The 16,496-nt window shown below is 37.6% G+C and overlaps 1 long non-coding RNA gene across 15 annotated transcripts; it reads left to right on the plus strand.

Moving 5' to 3' along the window:
* The first annotated feature begins 235 nt into the window (after nt 1-235).
* On the plus strand, nt 236-7,274 carry LOC145635948 (uncharacterized). 15 transcript variants are annotated; one of them, XR_014113959.1, is made up of 11 exons: nt 236-747; nt 908-1,055; nt 1,235-1,348; nt 2,874-2,965; nt 3,047-3,105; nt 3,236-3,449; nt 3,720-3,856; nt 3,974-4,072; nt 4,340-5,432; nt 5,856-6,258; nt 6,878-7,274. It is a non-coding gene; the product is annotated as an uncharacterized LOC145635948 (long non-coding RNA). The 15 variants fall into 15 exon arrangements; XR_014113958.1 differs by lacking the exon at nt 6,878-7,274 and adding an exon at nt 6,332-6,852; XR_014113957.1 differs by lacking the exon at nt 6,878-7,274 and having other exon boundaries at nt 1,220-1,348; nt 5,856-6,853.
* The last annotated feature ends 9,222 nt before the right edge of the window (nt 7,275-16,496 follow it).

The raw sequence follows: 16,496 nt of genomic DNA on the forward strand, positions 1-16,496 counted from the left end.
CCATTTCTTTCCATTTTAGTAAAAAAAAGAATAAAATGACATTTATACCCTTACTTTAGAAAATCAGTTTTTTGTAATTAGCCAATAAAACAGAGGGATTATATTAATGTTTTCAATAAGTTTGACTTTTTGGGTTATAAGTACATAGTTTGACTACTTTAAAGTTCAAAGTCAAGTACGCTAAGTCGCTAACGTACTCTATTTTTTTTTTTTTTTTTTTTTTTTTTGACGGGAAGAGATGAGAATAATATTAAGTAGAAGAAAGGCCTAAATCAGCCATTACAACCTCATGTATCTCAATGGGATACTCTTCCAACCAAACTCTAAGAGAAACAAACTTACTACTAAGCTTAGCAAGACTATGAGCAACCTGATTTCCTGTTCTCTTCACAAAAGCAAATGAGCATTCATGGCAAGAATTAGCAAGCTTAAGAATATCCTTGGTAATTAAACCAAAGGCAGTAAGATCTTCCTTCTACTTACTCAATCCATAATGGAGCTTGATATTGTCCGTCTCGAGGCACACTCTCAAAAAGCCAGACTCCATTGCAATTACTAAAGCATGCCGCATTGCCATTGCCTCCACCACATCCACATCGAAGCTTCCTGCTACCTGCAAACACGTAGCAGCAACAACATCCCCCACACTATCACGCATAACCCCTCCAAGCCCCACCATTCTCGACTCAAAGATAGCCGCATCAGAATTCACTTTTATAACTCCCTCAGGAGGAGATTTACAACATTGTATTCCATTTTTTCTCTCTATTGGTTTTCGTTGATATTGATTATTAAATTGAAGTTTGGAGGACCATTTTAATTTGGGTTTTGCTTAGTTTAAATACTCCGTATGATTTTTGCTTCTATATCAAGAACTTTCCGTTTTTTTTTTTTGGGTTGTATGTAGCTCAAGATGCTGCTCAGAATTTGAGTTTAAGTAAGCTAGCTAGTCCGATTGAAGTGCTGCAAAGAAATTTAGTTTGAGTAACAACCAGATCCTGATCAAAATCCACTGGAAGTTTTGGCAAAGACATATTGCTGAGAATGGTGTACAGGTTAGTGCAAATATCTCCCTCAATTTGGACCGGAACGGTGATCAATTGTGTTTTACAGTATCTAATTAGTAATGATATCAATACGTTATGCATAATCATTGATAATCAAATTCACAATCTAGTGTTTGCTAATTTTATAATCTGATGTTTATCACTGACGGCAGTGGCAATGAACACAGAGGTAGATGGTGCGATTGTCGAAGAGCCGCTGATGAAGATGAACAAAGGGTAAGGCATAGTTGTCGAATTGGTCAGGGCACTGTTGTCGATCCTCCATTGAAGCACCTTCTGAGGTATGATTCTATTTTTTTTTTTTTTAATCATCGAACATCAAATTCTCACTCTAAGGTTTATTGCTCATTCGCTCATGCTACTGGTAGCACTGATATGAATAGCCAATCAAGGTATCCTCTACTCTTGAAACCCCAATTTTTTTTTTTTTTTTTTTTTTTTTTTTTTTTTTTTTTTTTTTTTTTTGTGTAAAACAGTGATCTAAAGAATTATTTACAACGGTAGTTTTCTATTAAATTACTAGGATTATTTTGGGTTGTTGTTTTAGAGTTGCGATTAACTTTTCAATTGTGCAACTCTCAGTTTATGATGAGTTTGTAAGAATACTTGCACTCAATATTGAAATTATATTCATTACCTTTGATATTCTTAGCTTTTATATTGCCCATTTATTCATATATTATTATTATTATTTGATATAGCTAAGAATTTTGCAAAAATTATTTGAAAATATGAGTGTGTGACTTTAATCACCCATCGCCAATGGGGCAACAATGATTATCAAATTTGGATGTATCCCCAAGATTTATCATTGTTTTTACTCTAAAGATGCTTGCAAACTTTCAGGGGTTATATGATTTCTTAATAAAATAAAAATAATATATGATTGTGTCAATAAATTTGATGTTCTGGACAATATTGCTTCTCTGCAATTTCTCTTTTTTTGTATTAGCCTCATAAAATTTGGGCCTTTTCTTTGGGGGGAAAGTATTGATTTTTATTGTATGCTGAATTGGTATAATCAATGGCGATGAGGTTTTTTTATATATATTGGCTTTCTATTTATGGACAAAAATATTCTTTTGTCTTCCAAGAAAAGGGCAGAGGTGAATTCCTAGGATTAAAAACAAACTGTTTTGATTGTGGTATATGTAAGATGATGAATTAAATAGATGCATTTTATAGCTATCAGCTATGAGCTTTCGGATTAGTCACATGGACGGCCGCACCATCATTCAAAATCTTCATTCAATCTTTGTAGCTACCTGCACTCAGCAATATCTATGTGTGTGTGTGTTTTTTTTTCTTTTTTTTGGGGTGAGATTTGCATGCTTTCTCATGCCATTTCCATTCACTATGGCATTTATCCAAGGGTGAGAGTGCAAGTGTTGGGCGGAATTGGGGATAAGAGGAAAGTGAATAAGACTATATTTATAGAAGGCAGTCTGTTCTTTATTCTGCGTGTTTATGTTTATTGTGTTGCCTATTTTTTCATAATACTAGGATTCACTTGGGGGAGATAGCAAAACTGTTATGATTGGTATGTTGGTTTCCTTAGTCCTTACTGCAATTTCATCCATTAAACCACTTATCATATGCCATCTTCATTCTAGCTTTTGTGTTAGCCCTGCTGACACAAATGTTAAAGAGACTCTAAATACCCTGAAGTATGTAAACAGTGCATGTGACATTCAAAACAAGGCTCTTATAAGGTCTTGTTCTATTATTGCCCTTAATTATTTTGAATATATTGGGCTTTCTTTTCATCAGCTTCTGTTTTACAGATAAATTGTAATCCCTTTGCAGCTCAGATGCAAAAAATGCATAGTCAAATTGAGCAGCTTCAGACAGCTTCTTAATTATCGTGGTGACTCGGGTATATCTTTTAATCAGCTAAGGTAATGCAGTTAGTGGCAGAGGCTTTGCCATAATCTGTGAACTATGATTCCGAAATTAATATATCCTCTCTGGATATCCAGATTTTGAAGCATAAGATATCATTGCTTAAAGCAATGCTGAGCTGCAACGTGAACTTCAAGTACGTCGTATCAATTGTGACATGCTCTTGATGCTCACTTATTTATTTATAGTAACACGTCAAATTGAAACATATATACGTAATTTTGTCATTTTGCTCATTTAGACAATGTTTCAAATTTCTGATTCAGGTCGAAATAGACAAACTTTTTATGATGCTTGAAGCAGGTAGGCGTGGAAATCGTGGGTGAAATTAGGCATGGTCATGGTGCAGATGGTGGGAGGATGCTGTTGAATATGACTGGTTCAATTGAAATGATAGGATTCTTCTACACGATGGTGGCACAACAGGTATTATAGGAGGAGGATCAGGTGGTACCATGTATATATAAAGGCTTATAAAATGTATGTTCTTCTCCCTCTCTAACTTTGGTTTTCATGTTGATTTCATTGACTCCATCTTTTGAATTTTGAATGGATATTGTACCTTGGTTAGCAAATTCTGCAACCAATGTTCTATTCATGAGCCATTACCTACATATTGTATATGTACATTAATGATTAAAGGTTTTGTGCATCTGTCAGATTTTAAAATTGTATCATACCTCAAATGTGTGCAATTTCTTTTTTTGATCCTTATGCTTTTGATAACACTGTTATCAGATTTTTTTTCAGGGACCGATTTATGAAGCAATGGTGTATGTCTGTCCTGAAGTTCCTCACCCGTGGCTTACTTTCAAGTGCTTGTTTCGGAGACCAAAAAATTTGGAGCCATTTTTCTCTCTGAGGTTGCATGAATTTGTCATTGCCATGTGTGTCTCAAACCTTAAAGCTGATATGCTTTTTGTTGTTTTCCATAACAAGTAAAGTTGTTGAGCGATATATCTAGGAGAAATATATGAATAGCCTTTTTGGTCATTTTTCCTTAGGAGATCAGCCCCCTCCAGAAAGAGGTTATGAAGTCTTGCCAGTAATTGAAGCATATATGAATCCAAAGTGTCATTTAGCAGCTCCGATTCTGTGTATAGGTAATGCCTTCATATTCCTGGTATATATATATATATATATATATATATATATATATATATATATATATATATATATATATATATATATATATATCACATTTCCTGAAAACTTCAATCCACCCCCCCCCCCCTCTTTATCAGTCAACTACTTCAGCTTTTGTGATTTGTATTTGCTTATGATTTGTGAAGTTTCCTCAGGCCTCAGGTATTAGAGTTGCCATTATATGAGATAGCATAATGTATTAAGTTCAAACTTTTTTCTGGCAGGCCTTTGATGGTTTGATCATATTCAGGACGACTATTTTCAAGCCAACTATGCTTCATCTCCGCTTGTGATGTCAAATGGGTTTATCCTTGTAGGTGATGGATGATGCGGGCCATGATAAAGGAAGCATTTTAAAGGTCAAAGGATTAGAAGCTGTTGATAGAACAATAATGCAGTTAACTAAGCTCCTTTGGCAAGCTGAATTAACAGGAAAGTTTGAATATTACCTCTGTGTGACGGGCCACCATTCTACACCAGTAGAATAAGAGGACCACAGCTTTGAACCTCTTCCTTTTGCACTATGTCAGATTACAGACTTCGTGGGTGCAATAGGCGACGAATCAATCCTGATGGAAACTTCCCTCGAACCTTTTCCTCTTCCAACTGTGAAAGCTGGGGAAGATCTAGCGGAAGAGTGCATATGTGATGATGAAAAAAGAGCCTCAGCAAAGGCTTTCTGTGGTGATTCAGTTTCTGAATTGAGCGAGATTGCAGCTGTAAGGGGTTGTATGTTATGGATTACCCTCACTCACACTAGCTCAATGTAAACAGTGGACAATAAGAGAGAAGGACTGCTTCTTTGATTAATACAACAAAAGGGTTACAAAAGATAGTAGCTTGAGGCTACAAGTCTCCAAGGAAACTTGGTTGCTACTCTCTATTTATTCACTCAATTCCTGGATAATCCTCTCAAAAACTCTCTTCCTAATATATTACAAGTTGACTGCCAGTAATTACAAAAGTGGCTGTCCAAAAGCATACTACTCTTGTTTCCTAGTATAAAGTATGAAAAGACTACATTCCCCAAGGTTGCTTCTCTTCTCCCTAAATTTCCCAATTAGCTTTGTCTTCTTCTTCTTCTTCTTCTTCTTCTTCATTGGAGTGGCTTAAGTTGACCTTTGCCCCCCCATGTGGTGTTGTCTCCCTGGTTGCCTTTTGGGTGGTGTTGGTCTTCTTTCGGGTATAGAACCGGATTGGTTGTTGTGAGCCCGGATCCATCACATTGTCTGGGCTGTTTTCCAGGGAGTGAGATGATGGGAAGCATTAAAGCATATCTCAAACTGAAAGGTTAATCTTCTCTCAGAGGAAAGAAAGGTAACTGAATATTTTCAGGACACTGATTGAAATTCACTGACTGTCAAAAAAATGCTTGAAATACTCTCAGCATAAACTTTATGATATCATGTTTTGGGATCAAATCTCCTGCTGATGATGTTGTTGTATCTACTGCATTCACATATGAGTGTTAATGAAGATTGCTGTATGTTACAGGGAATAGTTTCTACAGTGATCCAATATATGTTGATGACATAGATTTGTTCCTTCAAGCCGTGGGGTTTTGAAAACCATTCAGCTACATCTAGACTTATATAACCTAAATGGCTAAATGATAAATTCAATGGAAAACAAATGAAATCAGAAACACATATGTGAATGCAATAGTTTCCTATTAATGTTAATTTATGGTTTTGAAGGAATTTTATGGATTATTTTTTAGTATAATTTTGTGATTTTCAGGTATCTTGGCATCATCTCCGCCTGTGATGTTAAATTGATTTATCCTTGCTGGAGATAGATGATGCGGGGCCATGATAAAGGAAGAATCTTGAAGGTCAAAGGATTACAAGCTGTTGATAGAGCAATAAGTCCTTTGGCAAGCTGAATTAACAGGAAAGTTTGAATACTGCCTCTATGTGATGGGCGACCACTCTACACCAGTAGAATACAGGGACCACAGCTTTGAACCTGTTCCTTTTGCACTATGTCGGTTAACAGACTTTGTGGATGCAATAGGCGTTGATTTGCCTGATGGAAACTTCCCTCACAACCTTTTGAAAGTTCTGCTCCATCTTGCAGCAGAGGCCCTTCTCCCCCACAAGCTGGAGGTGAACAGTTTGTGATGAAAGTTTCAAATGACACGGTATATTTAGTTTTTATTGTCTTGAAATTTCATGACTTTTGGTTCAGATTTAATGTGAACATCTGTATATTAGGTATTTGTTTGTGGCTTATTTTCCCCTCGATCGTCTGTCCAAGTTTGTTTCTTCTCTTTTGAAGCGCTCTCCATGCTTCCTTACTTTCCTCTCCATTGAACCGCTCACCACGATTTCCATTGAGGCGCTTCAATGAATGCAGGGAAAGTATTTCAGGCTTTAAGGAAGGCGGGTGTAAAAGTGGCCATTGTCTCAAACTTTGATACCTAATTAGAATGCACTTCATTCATGTCATCATAAAGAGACCCCATTAGAATGCACGTTCTGTTGGTTCCAATTGTCACCACCTTAATGATCCTGTGATATCCTGGTCCTCGATATTAGTTAATAATGTTATGAATCTTTTTATTAAAGAAGAGCCTCTCCTCGGTAACCTGCTTAATCACCTAATTGGTTTCGAATCTGTGCCTACGAGGGTGTTTAGTTGTCATATGGTTATCAAATGATAGCATTTTAATGATCAGCCTCACTAGATAACTTGATTAATAAAATATTTGGATTCTTATATTTAAATTTAACTTCATTGTTGTTTGTCCTTGTTTTCAGGTGTCAATTACATTATTAGTAGCCATTTGGTGAGTGTCTACACATTATTAGTAGCCATTATTAGTAGCCATGACGAGTGTCAATTACATTTGGATTAATAAAATATTTGGATTCTAGCTATGACGAGTGTCAATTACATTATTAGTAGCCATTTGGTGAGTGTCTACACAGATCAGGCCCAGCCGCCCAGCGTCTACTTCCACAACTTATCAAAATTCGATGGAGTTTTCAGTCTAATTCGCTGTTTTGGGAGCTACTGTGTTAAGAATTATATCCCTGTAGGCAACTTTGTTTGGATAGAAAATGCATCTGATTCAGATTTTGTTGTTTTATCTCAACTCTCAAGGCTTCATCTCTATGATATTGGAGACTAACAAGGTCCAATTAATACTCAAAAGCTTGTGAGTTGTGAACTATTTTCAAAATTATTCAATGGCAATTTTCTCTCTTTTTAGTGGATAAATAATTGTCATGAATCCTATACACCATTAAAAATGTAATTTGCTAAATACGAGCTTTCTATAGTATATTGTTATTATAAGTTATAGGAGGTTAATTCATGATTAGTTATATTAATAATAATGTTTCAAACCTTGATTGTGCACATTCATAAAATTCATGAGGTTAAATATAATAAATCGATTCGCTTCTAAAGATATAGATATACAGTATAAATAAGTGTATTGTTAGTGAGTCATTGGCTTTCAAATCAACATCTTTCCATTAAACATTTATTTGATAAACGTCAATTTATTCCAAGAGCGTCCAAATAGTTATGAATACTACGTGTATGAAAAACACAAATGGAGCATAATATGACACAAAAATCATAACTTATGCATAATTGACTTAATCAAGCAACTAAAAGTAACTACAAAATCAGCAAAAATGTACCTAAAATCCAATATAAATGAGATTCACCATCAGCATTCAAAAATAATTATGTTTGCAACAAGTTTGATGTGATAAGTACACAGTTTGACTTTTTGTGTGATAAGTACATAGCCCAACACTTGCACTCTCACCCTTAGATAGCTCTATAGTCTCATTTTGTGCTCTCACCCTTGGATGAATGTTATAGTGAACGGAAATGGCATGAGAAAGAATGCAAATCTCACCCCAAAATAAAAAGAACATAAAATTACACACACACAGATATTGCTAAGTGCGGGTAGCTACAATGATTGAATGAAGATTTTCAATGATGGTGCTACAGTCCATGTGACTAATCCGAAAGCTCATAGCTACAGAATGCATGTATTTAATTCATCGTCTTTTCATATACCACAATCAAAACAATTTATTTTTATGTTATCAAGAAATCATATAACCCCTGAAAATTTGCATCTTTAGAGTAAAAACAAGGAAAATTTGCAAATTACCACCAAAAAAAAGTATCAATTTCTAAATAACCACCCATTTAAAATTTTATTTTAAATTACCACCCACTAAAATTATTTTTTATGCAGATTACCACCTTTTTTCAAAATCCGGTGGAATTCAGATGAGTGGGGCCCTCCTAACGGCTACTAACGGCTAGTTTCTCCTTCCCAAATGAATTTCCCCCCGATTTTCCCCTATATAACATTTCTCCTACCCTAATTTGCGATTTGTACTTCAAAAATTCCTCAAATTCCTCAAATTTCACTCCCTTGTAATTGCTGTAGCATCTTGAAGAAATCTCAGAGGTGAATTCGTATCAGGTAACCTATGACATTCGTTAAATTTAGTGTTCTTATTGTGCTTAAATTGGGGAAAACTTGCTGATTAGTTGATTAGAGTTTACTTTCTTCGCAAATTAGGATTTTTTTCCTATTTAATTGGGGGAAACTGAGTGTTTAGTTATTTAGGGTTCATGTTCTTTGCCCAATTTAGGTTTTTTGTCATTGAATTGTTGTTTGTACTGGGTAAGTTGTGTTTGCAATTTGTGCACTTAATTAAGTACTGGTAGTATTGATTGAAGCATGTTTTAAGCTTTTATGTTTATTTGTTGTTGGAATTATTGTGGTAGAAATGGAAGAGAATAAGGTGATTCTCATATTTAAGTATTTGAGTAGCTTACAATAGTGAAATCGACAAAAAAATAAAATAATTTAGGAGAAAAATAACGACTGTGGGCCCCACACGCCTGAAATCAACAGGAACTTTTAAAAAGGTGGTAATCTGCGTAATTAATTATTTTAGTGGGTGATAATTTAAAATAAAATTTTTAATGGGTGGTTATTTAGAAAATGGAACTATTTTTGGGTGGTAATTTGCAAATTTTCCTAAAAACAATGATAAATCTTGGGATACATCCAAATTTGATAATTATTGTTGCCCCATTGGTAATGGGTGATTAAAGTCACACACTCATATTTTCAAATAATAATAATAATAATAATAATAATAATAATAATAATAATAATAATAATAATAATAATGTTTCGGGTATAAACAATGTGGACCTTCGGATGGTCCTTAGCTGTGGGCCGAAGAAGAGGGCTTGCTCCGATGAGTTGGAACAAGGGTTTCCTGCACAACAAGTACACGTGAACTGGCCTCGAGGGGGTTGCCGAGGAAGGCCCCTCCGATGCTTAAGTCAGTGAGTGCTCAACAAGTATTGAGAGAAAATAGTTGTGCAAGAGTTTATGCTTGAGGCAATAATTGTGTATCTCCCTTTGAGAATGAGGGCATTGAAGCCTTTTATACCTGATTTTAGGAGAGGTTTGGACCTTAGTGGGCTCAGAGATGAGCTGGGCCTTTGGACCGATGGATTTGGCTGACTTCATAATAGCATGGAGGTCTTTTAGCTTCCTTGACAATTTGTGAGGAAATGATTTTATGGGCTTGGCCCAATTTGGCTAAATTGGACCCAAACAACTTGCCCCCCAGACCCAGCTGCAGCCGAAGGCTGAGGTGGGTTTGAAATTCTGGAGGGAATAAAATTATTTCAAATTCTGAGAAGAATTCAAAATTTTAATGAACCATCATTAGCTTGAGGCCAAAACGGTTATAATTAATGTGTTTGTGGGCTATTTAATGGGGTAATTAAATAGAGAATGTGGGTAGTTTTTTGAGAATTGTGTGAGGGAAGTTTAGAGCGAATTTCAAGGAAAAGTTGGAGAGACTGAAGCACGTGGGCGTACCTGAGTGGGGCCCCAACGGCTACTGAGAACCTTATAAAAGCGCGTCTCCCCTTTCCTTTTTCTCTTTCCGTTCACTTCTTTCTTCTATCCTTTTTCTTTCGGATTTCCTTTATAATTTTCACAGAATTTCTTCTGCAAATTTGTTCTTTTCCTTCAGAATCCGAGCTTCAAATAGTGATCCGAGGATCGGACTTTGCATTTCTTCAGATTCCGAGTTTGCTGGGGTAATTTTCCTTCGAAATTCCTTCGTCTTTTCTTGCTTTCTTCGTTTTTCCTCTTTTCCGTCTCCACCAGAAATCCCATAAATATGGCTAGTAGAAAGGATAAAGGGAAGGCTATAAAGCGTCCCGATTTGGACGAGGAGCCAGAAGAACCTTCCCAGCTGAAGGTTAGGGTCCGACGATCCGAACCTTTGCCTGCTATGCCCTCTTTGAGTGGCTATAACAGGACGATTTATAAAGCCCTCCCCCTTAACTCAGGGCATCGTTTGGGTGCCGGACGCGTCAGTGCCTTAGGGAGGAGGTACGATACTTTTGTCTACGCCGATGGTCAGTGGCTTCAAGAGGAGCAGAATAGCGGCATCGTCAAAAACAAACCCTATGACTGGTGGGTAGACGATGATGTTGACCACTTGTTTGACAGGCAAGTGGAAGAATTCTACGGCGTGATGGAGGGAGATGGGTATTGATGCAAGGTACCCTCCAAAACAGACCGTTTACACTTTCCCCCTGACGGTTATACTGCGGTCTATGTCCGCATGTTTGAACATGGGCTTCGGCTGCCTCTGCACGATTTTATAACAGCGGTGCTGATCGCCTATAACATTTCTTTGGCCCAGCTGACGCCAATGAGTATTCGTCGGCTAGTTTCTTTCATCTGGGTTTGTACATTTCTGGGTCACAGGCCCACTCTGGAGGCGTTCAACGGCGTCTGTAAACTGGCCATGAACACCCAATCTGAACAGAGGGGTTGGTGGTCCATCCAAGACAGACCGAGGAAACTCTCGGCCTTCCCTTACGTCTCTTCGGATAAGGGATGGAGAGGCTCCTGGCTGTGGGTTAGGGTTCCCACCAAGCAGCAGCATCCCAATCTCTTTAGGGGCCCGCTAAAGTTCACCAAGCCGGACCCTAGCATGTCGGCTGTTGGGCTTCTGGAGCCGAATAAAGCTGACCAGGAAGTTATTGCCTGGTTCGGCAAGAAGCCTGATAAAGATGTCCAAGGGAATTACAGCCCAACCACATGGCTACCCTGGACGCCCTTCATCTTCCAAGAAAGATTCTTGGCTGTCTGCGGTCTCAGCCGCAAGCTTTCAGGTGCGGTTTGCAAGCTTCAGCCGAGACTATTTGAATTGCTTGTTCATTCTTTATTTTTTTTTATTTGCATCGTCTTTATTTGTATGCTTATTGCAATCCTTTTCCTTTATTGCAGGTGTTCTCGAGGTGGAGTTGCTGAAGGAGAGCGATTACGAGGCTCTGGGGGTCAGATCCACTCGGATCATTGGGAGGAAAGTCCCGCCGAAGCCCTCGGAGACGCTCTTCTATTTCAGCGATAAGAACGAAGTCCTCACCAAAGTTGAGGAGCTTGAAGGTCGCCGAGCCTGGGACGAGAAGATTGATCCTTTTGACAATCCCAGTGCTTCGGCTGCTGCTGAAGTTACCGTTGCTGTGAGGGGCAACGAGTCGACCGTTGAGAAAGAGGTTGAGTAGCCTCAGATTTCTGATGCTGAGCCTATTGCTGCTGAACCTTTGACTGTGGTTCTGAATCCACAGCCGGAACTTGTAAGTCATTGCTTACTTCTAAATTTGTTGTTGTTGTTTTTTTTTTTTTTTTTTTTTTTTTTTTTTTTTTTTTTGCTTTGAATAAGTACATTGATTGTGGTGTATACTAACACCCTTTCTTCCCCCACATTTTTCTTCTTGTTCCACAGGCTGAGGGAGAGGAAGAAGAGGAGGAAAAGATGACTGCCGAGGCAGTTACTGCTGCAGATGTTGCTGCTGCTGAAGCTGTTGCTGAAAAAGCAGCAACTGAAATTGTGGGGGCTCCAACGGCCATGGTCCCTGCATCAACGGAGCCTGAAACGAGTCTTTCGTTTAAGGTTCCTAGGACTGTGCCGAGACAAAGTCCTCACAAGGTTGTAGTGGATCTGAATTCCACTTCCTAGTCTGAAGACGAGATGGATAGTTCCAGGAAGAGGAAGAGACCTTCCCTGGACTTGCTGGATCGGGAGGAGGAGATCAGCAAAAGATTACAGGCTGATGGAGAAGCTAAGAAATATGGGGCTTCTGCTGAAGCTGATGCTTCTCCTTCGGTCGAGGTTTTGGCTACAAAAGCCATTATCGAGCCTACCTCGGCTGAAGTCATGCCGAATGCTGCTCCTAAGGTTCCCATCCCATTTGCTGATCCAATTCAGCAGGAGCCTGAGGGGGAGAAGGAAAATGAATCTTCTCCTCCCCATCCGGAAGATATGCAGCCAACTGTTGCTGCTGGCGAAGGTGACTTGTTCCATGGGAACTTTGAAGAGCTTCATGGCGCTGAAGCCGAAGCTGAAGAAGAGGTTCAGAATGAACCACCCCCTAAGTTCTATGACACAGATCAGTTCATAGCTGGTCCATCCTCGGACGAGGTACATATGGGGGAGCTGCAGATGGAAGAGACTGCAGCGGCTTTGGAGGACCAAACTCATAAGGAGGCAAGTCTTTCTCCTATTGAGAAGTCCTTCCAAAGCTTCAGATCTTCTGAAATGGGCTTTGTGCCTAATACTTTGGTTCCTGAAAAGGTCAGGAACCTCTTTGCTGATGCTTTGGAGGATGCCGTGAATCCCTTCAACAGTCTGCTAGACGTGCCTATGCCACATAGGGCCAAGGCTTGGGCTCAGCAGACCGTTGCTTTGGATGGCATTCCGTCCGAGGCCGTTGAGAATCCGCACCTCAGATCTCAACGTTTGCTGATGGAGGTAAACTTTCCTTCAGCTGAATCTTTGTATTTATTTTTCTAACTTCAGAAATCTCATTTACTTCCATTTTTTTGGATTTTTTGTGCTGAAGTTTTATTCCTTGCATTCGCAGGTTGTTCAGAGCCAGTCTTTGGCTACTGAAATGCATGAAGAGCTTCAGGCCAGCTACGCTGAGAAGGAGTCTGAGCTGAAAACTGTAAAGGCCAAATCTTGGCAGCTTCAGTCTGAACTTGATGGAGCAAATGCTCGGGTAGCTGAGCTTGAAGCTGAGCTAGTCCGACTGGAAGATGACAGGAAAGCCACTTATGGCCGAGCCTGGAAATCTGAAGTTGACCTCCACGCTGAAATCAAGAAGAATGCTGCCCTTGCTGAGAAGCTGGCTGAAGAGGCTCGAGCTGGAGAACGACGATCCAAGATCAACCAGTATCATGCTGAGCAGATCGTGCTTCTTCGTCAGCAGCTGGAGGCTAAGAAGAAATCAGAGGAGGAGGATCTCCTTAAGCTGAAGGATGGGGTTGCAGCCCTTTTGAAGGATACGCAATGATTACGGACTTTTATGCATATGAGACAATGTTAATTCAAAATTACAATAAACGAATGTCAAGAATCTTTCAAGTTTCATCCACTCATCCTAATCTAATTAATTATGTTTTTTTATTTTTAACAAAGATTAGAAATCCTCCCCATTTGAGTCGCCAAAAACTGTAGGGAATTTTGCGAGCACCTCTTCGCCCTACTGTGGGTCGTGTTTTTACGCACGCCGGCTATCCAACACTAAATCAAATCTAAGAGTCGCCAACAAGTTTTTTTATGGAACTTATAAACCACTAACTCCAAATAAGTCTACAAACCATGACCGGATTCGGGAATGAGGGTACGAAGCCGGATTAAGAAGCCAACTCCGCCCTAATAAATAGGCCTCTACTTGATTATGACATTCGCTTATTATATTTTAATTAACATACAAACAATAGATTTAATCAACCTATTATTAGTCTATGTTGGTTGAATATTAATGCACACATAAAACTAATTATAGTGATCACTTAGATTTAAAAATCATATTAAACCTAAACCAATTAAAATAAACAATAATAATAATATGCATAATATTAGAAGCAACATAAACATGATCAAACAATCAATCAAAGAATAATCATAATAATCATCATAAACCTAAACATGATACTAACAAGATATTAATTAATAACAAAATAATAATCCTAACATGATACTAAGAAATTAATAAAAGAAAGTAATAATTAAATTACTTACGTTGAAAAAGCGTCTTTCTTGCTATCAAAAGAATACACACGTTAGTAATGGCGGTATAAAAATAATAATAATAATTGAAAACAAAGAAATAAAGAAAAGAAATAATTGAAGGATAACAATAAAGAAAGTTTGGACTGATTTGGCCAAACCCTCAGATTATAAGCCTTTATTAACCTTGATCGAAGATAATACCGATGCGAGACCGGAGCGATCGAACCACGCCTAGGAGTTATGATGACTAAATCTAGAGAGAGAAACTCAAGAGCGAGAAAGTGATTATTGATGATTGTTGATGATTGAAAAACAAGGTTTTCGTTGGGTATTTATAGGCAAAAATCGGAGAAGTTTGAAGTCGAATCGGATTCGGAATTAAAAGAAATAAATCCAGAAAAAACACGCGGAGCTGACTTGCCACGTCAGCATCAACGCGGCGCGTTGATCTCAATGCTGCGCGTTGATCGGACTGCATTAGATTCGCAAACAAAAACGGCCGTAACTTTTGATCCGTAAGTCGGAATAAGGCAAATAATATATCATTGGAAAGCTACGGAAGTCTACTTTCCAATGCAATTAGAATCAGATAAAAATTCTATGTATATTAAAAGATATGGACGAAATAGTGGAAGGGTGTCAGTTTTAGGATTCCTAATCGCTTTGAAATTGTACCTAAGATATGATTTCTTGAAATCTTTCAACTAATCAAAGAGTTTTAGAAAGGTAATTAACCAATCAGAAAACACTTAAAATATTATTAAAATTTATCTTACTATGTTAATAGGAATTTATTTGGAAATAAAAGTTCGACTGCGAATAGAACTCTAAAAACCTAGTTTAATTAAAATCTTGGATAATATTGGAAAATCTTAGATAATCTTTAATTTATTTTAAAATATTTATCAAAATAGGATTTTGACCGTACGAGACCTGAAAATAATGATTTTCGGACCTGTACGGACACCTGTACGGACACAGGTGGGTCCGTACGGTTTCGGGCCCGAAATTAGTATTTTGGCCATATCTTTCAATCCGTAAGTCCGTTTTGGGCTTATAATATATCGACGGAAAGCTCTTTTCAAGCCCCATCTAACTAAATAATTATTGGACTGAAATAATGAGCCACAAAATACAGATTTGGGCTAAAAGGCACGAAAACAATATTTTTGACCGGAAAACATTAAATAAAATCATTTAAAAATCATTTTAAGGCTAATAAAAATATTTGGGCACGAAATAAATGTGGGGAAGGCTGGGGAAAATCATAACTCTTTGACATAATTTTCCTACTCCTGTCTAAATCATCTTTGATCGCGGTAGACACTTCATCACCGGGTTTGGTTTTGGGGAGACACAAAATTAGGTGTCTACAATAATATTAATTTATCTCCATACACCAAAAATCTTCCTTCAGCTCTGCGCTAAGACTTTAGGAAAATTCTAATTGTATTCCAATAGTCCTATTGGATTTTAATTAAAATTGTACTGATGAGTGTAGTCCATGACACGCATGATGTATCCTCTGCAAAAAGGAATATCACACTTCCCATAACTTCATCAGTCTTTCATAAAGCACTGACTCATTAAACAATGTACCAAGTTACTTTGGATTGAAACTCCTTTCAATGTTGAACCTTGTAAGAAGCTTATCAATATAAGTCTCTCAACTAAATTCAACAATCCTTCAAGAACTATTATCATAGCATTTCTTGATTCCAAATTGTACTCATCATCCTCTTCAAGGCTATTCATACAAAATTAATTTAGCCATAACTTGACCCTTCAAGCATGGAGAAATTACTCTTTGTAAGAAGTACCAAGAAGATTATGTAGCTCCCACTAAACTTCTTGTTACACAAGACTTCTCTTCATATGTGAGATCATCAACCAATTTGACTAACTCACAAAATCGAAATTCTTAACCCCATGATGCTTACTTCAATCCATAAACAAATGTTTTGAAGTTTGCTTGCATCCTTGGGATTGATCATCATCTTTTAAGATCCATTTGAAGAAAGTGTTTCTGAAATCCATCTATCAAATCTTATAAGATAGAAATCACCAAAATATCTTCAATAGTATTTATTAGCAACATTACTTGTGCAAAAGTTTCATCATAGTCACTACTATGAATTTGTCTGAATCCTTTAGCACTAGACTTTGCTATAGAAAATAATTTTCTTTCTTGTCCAGTTTACTTACAAAAGGTCTTACCCAATTAAGCAACTTCATCAAGTGTCTTACACTTAATTTTCAGACATAATCTATT

The sequence above is a fragment of the Chenopodium album genome, chromosome 6 (genome assembly GCF_948465745.1).
Source record: "Chenopodium album chromosome 6, dcCheAlbu1.1, whole genome shotgun sequence".
NCBI classification, from domain to species: Eukaryota; Viridiplantae; Streptophyta; class Magnoliopsida; order Caryophyllales; family Amaranthaceae; genus Chenopodium; species Chenopodium album.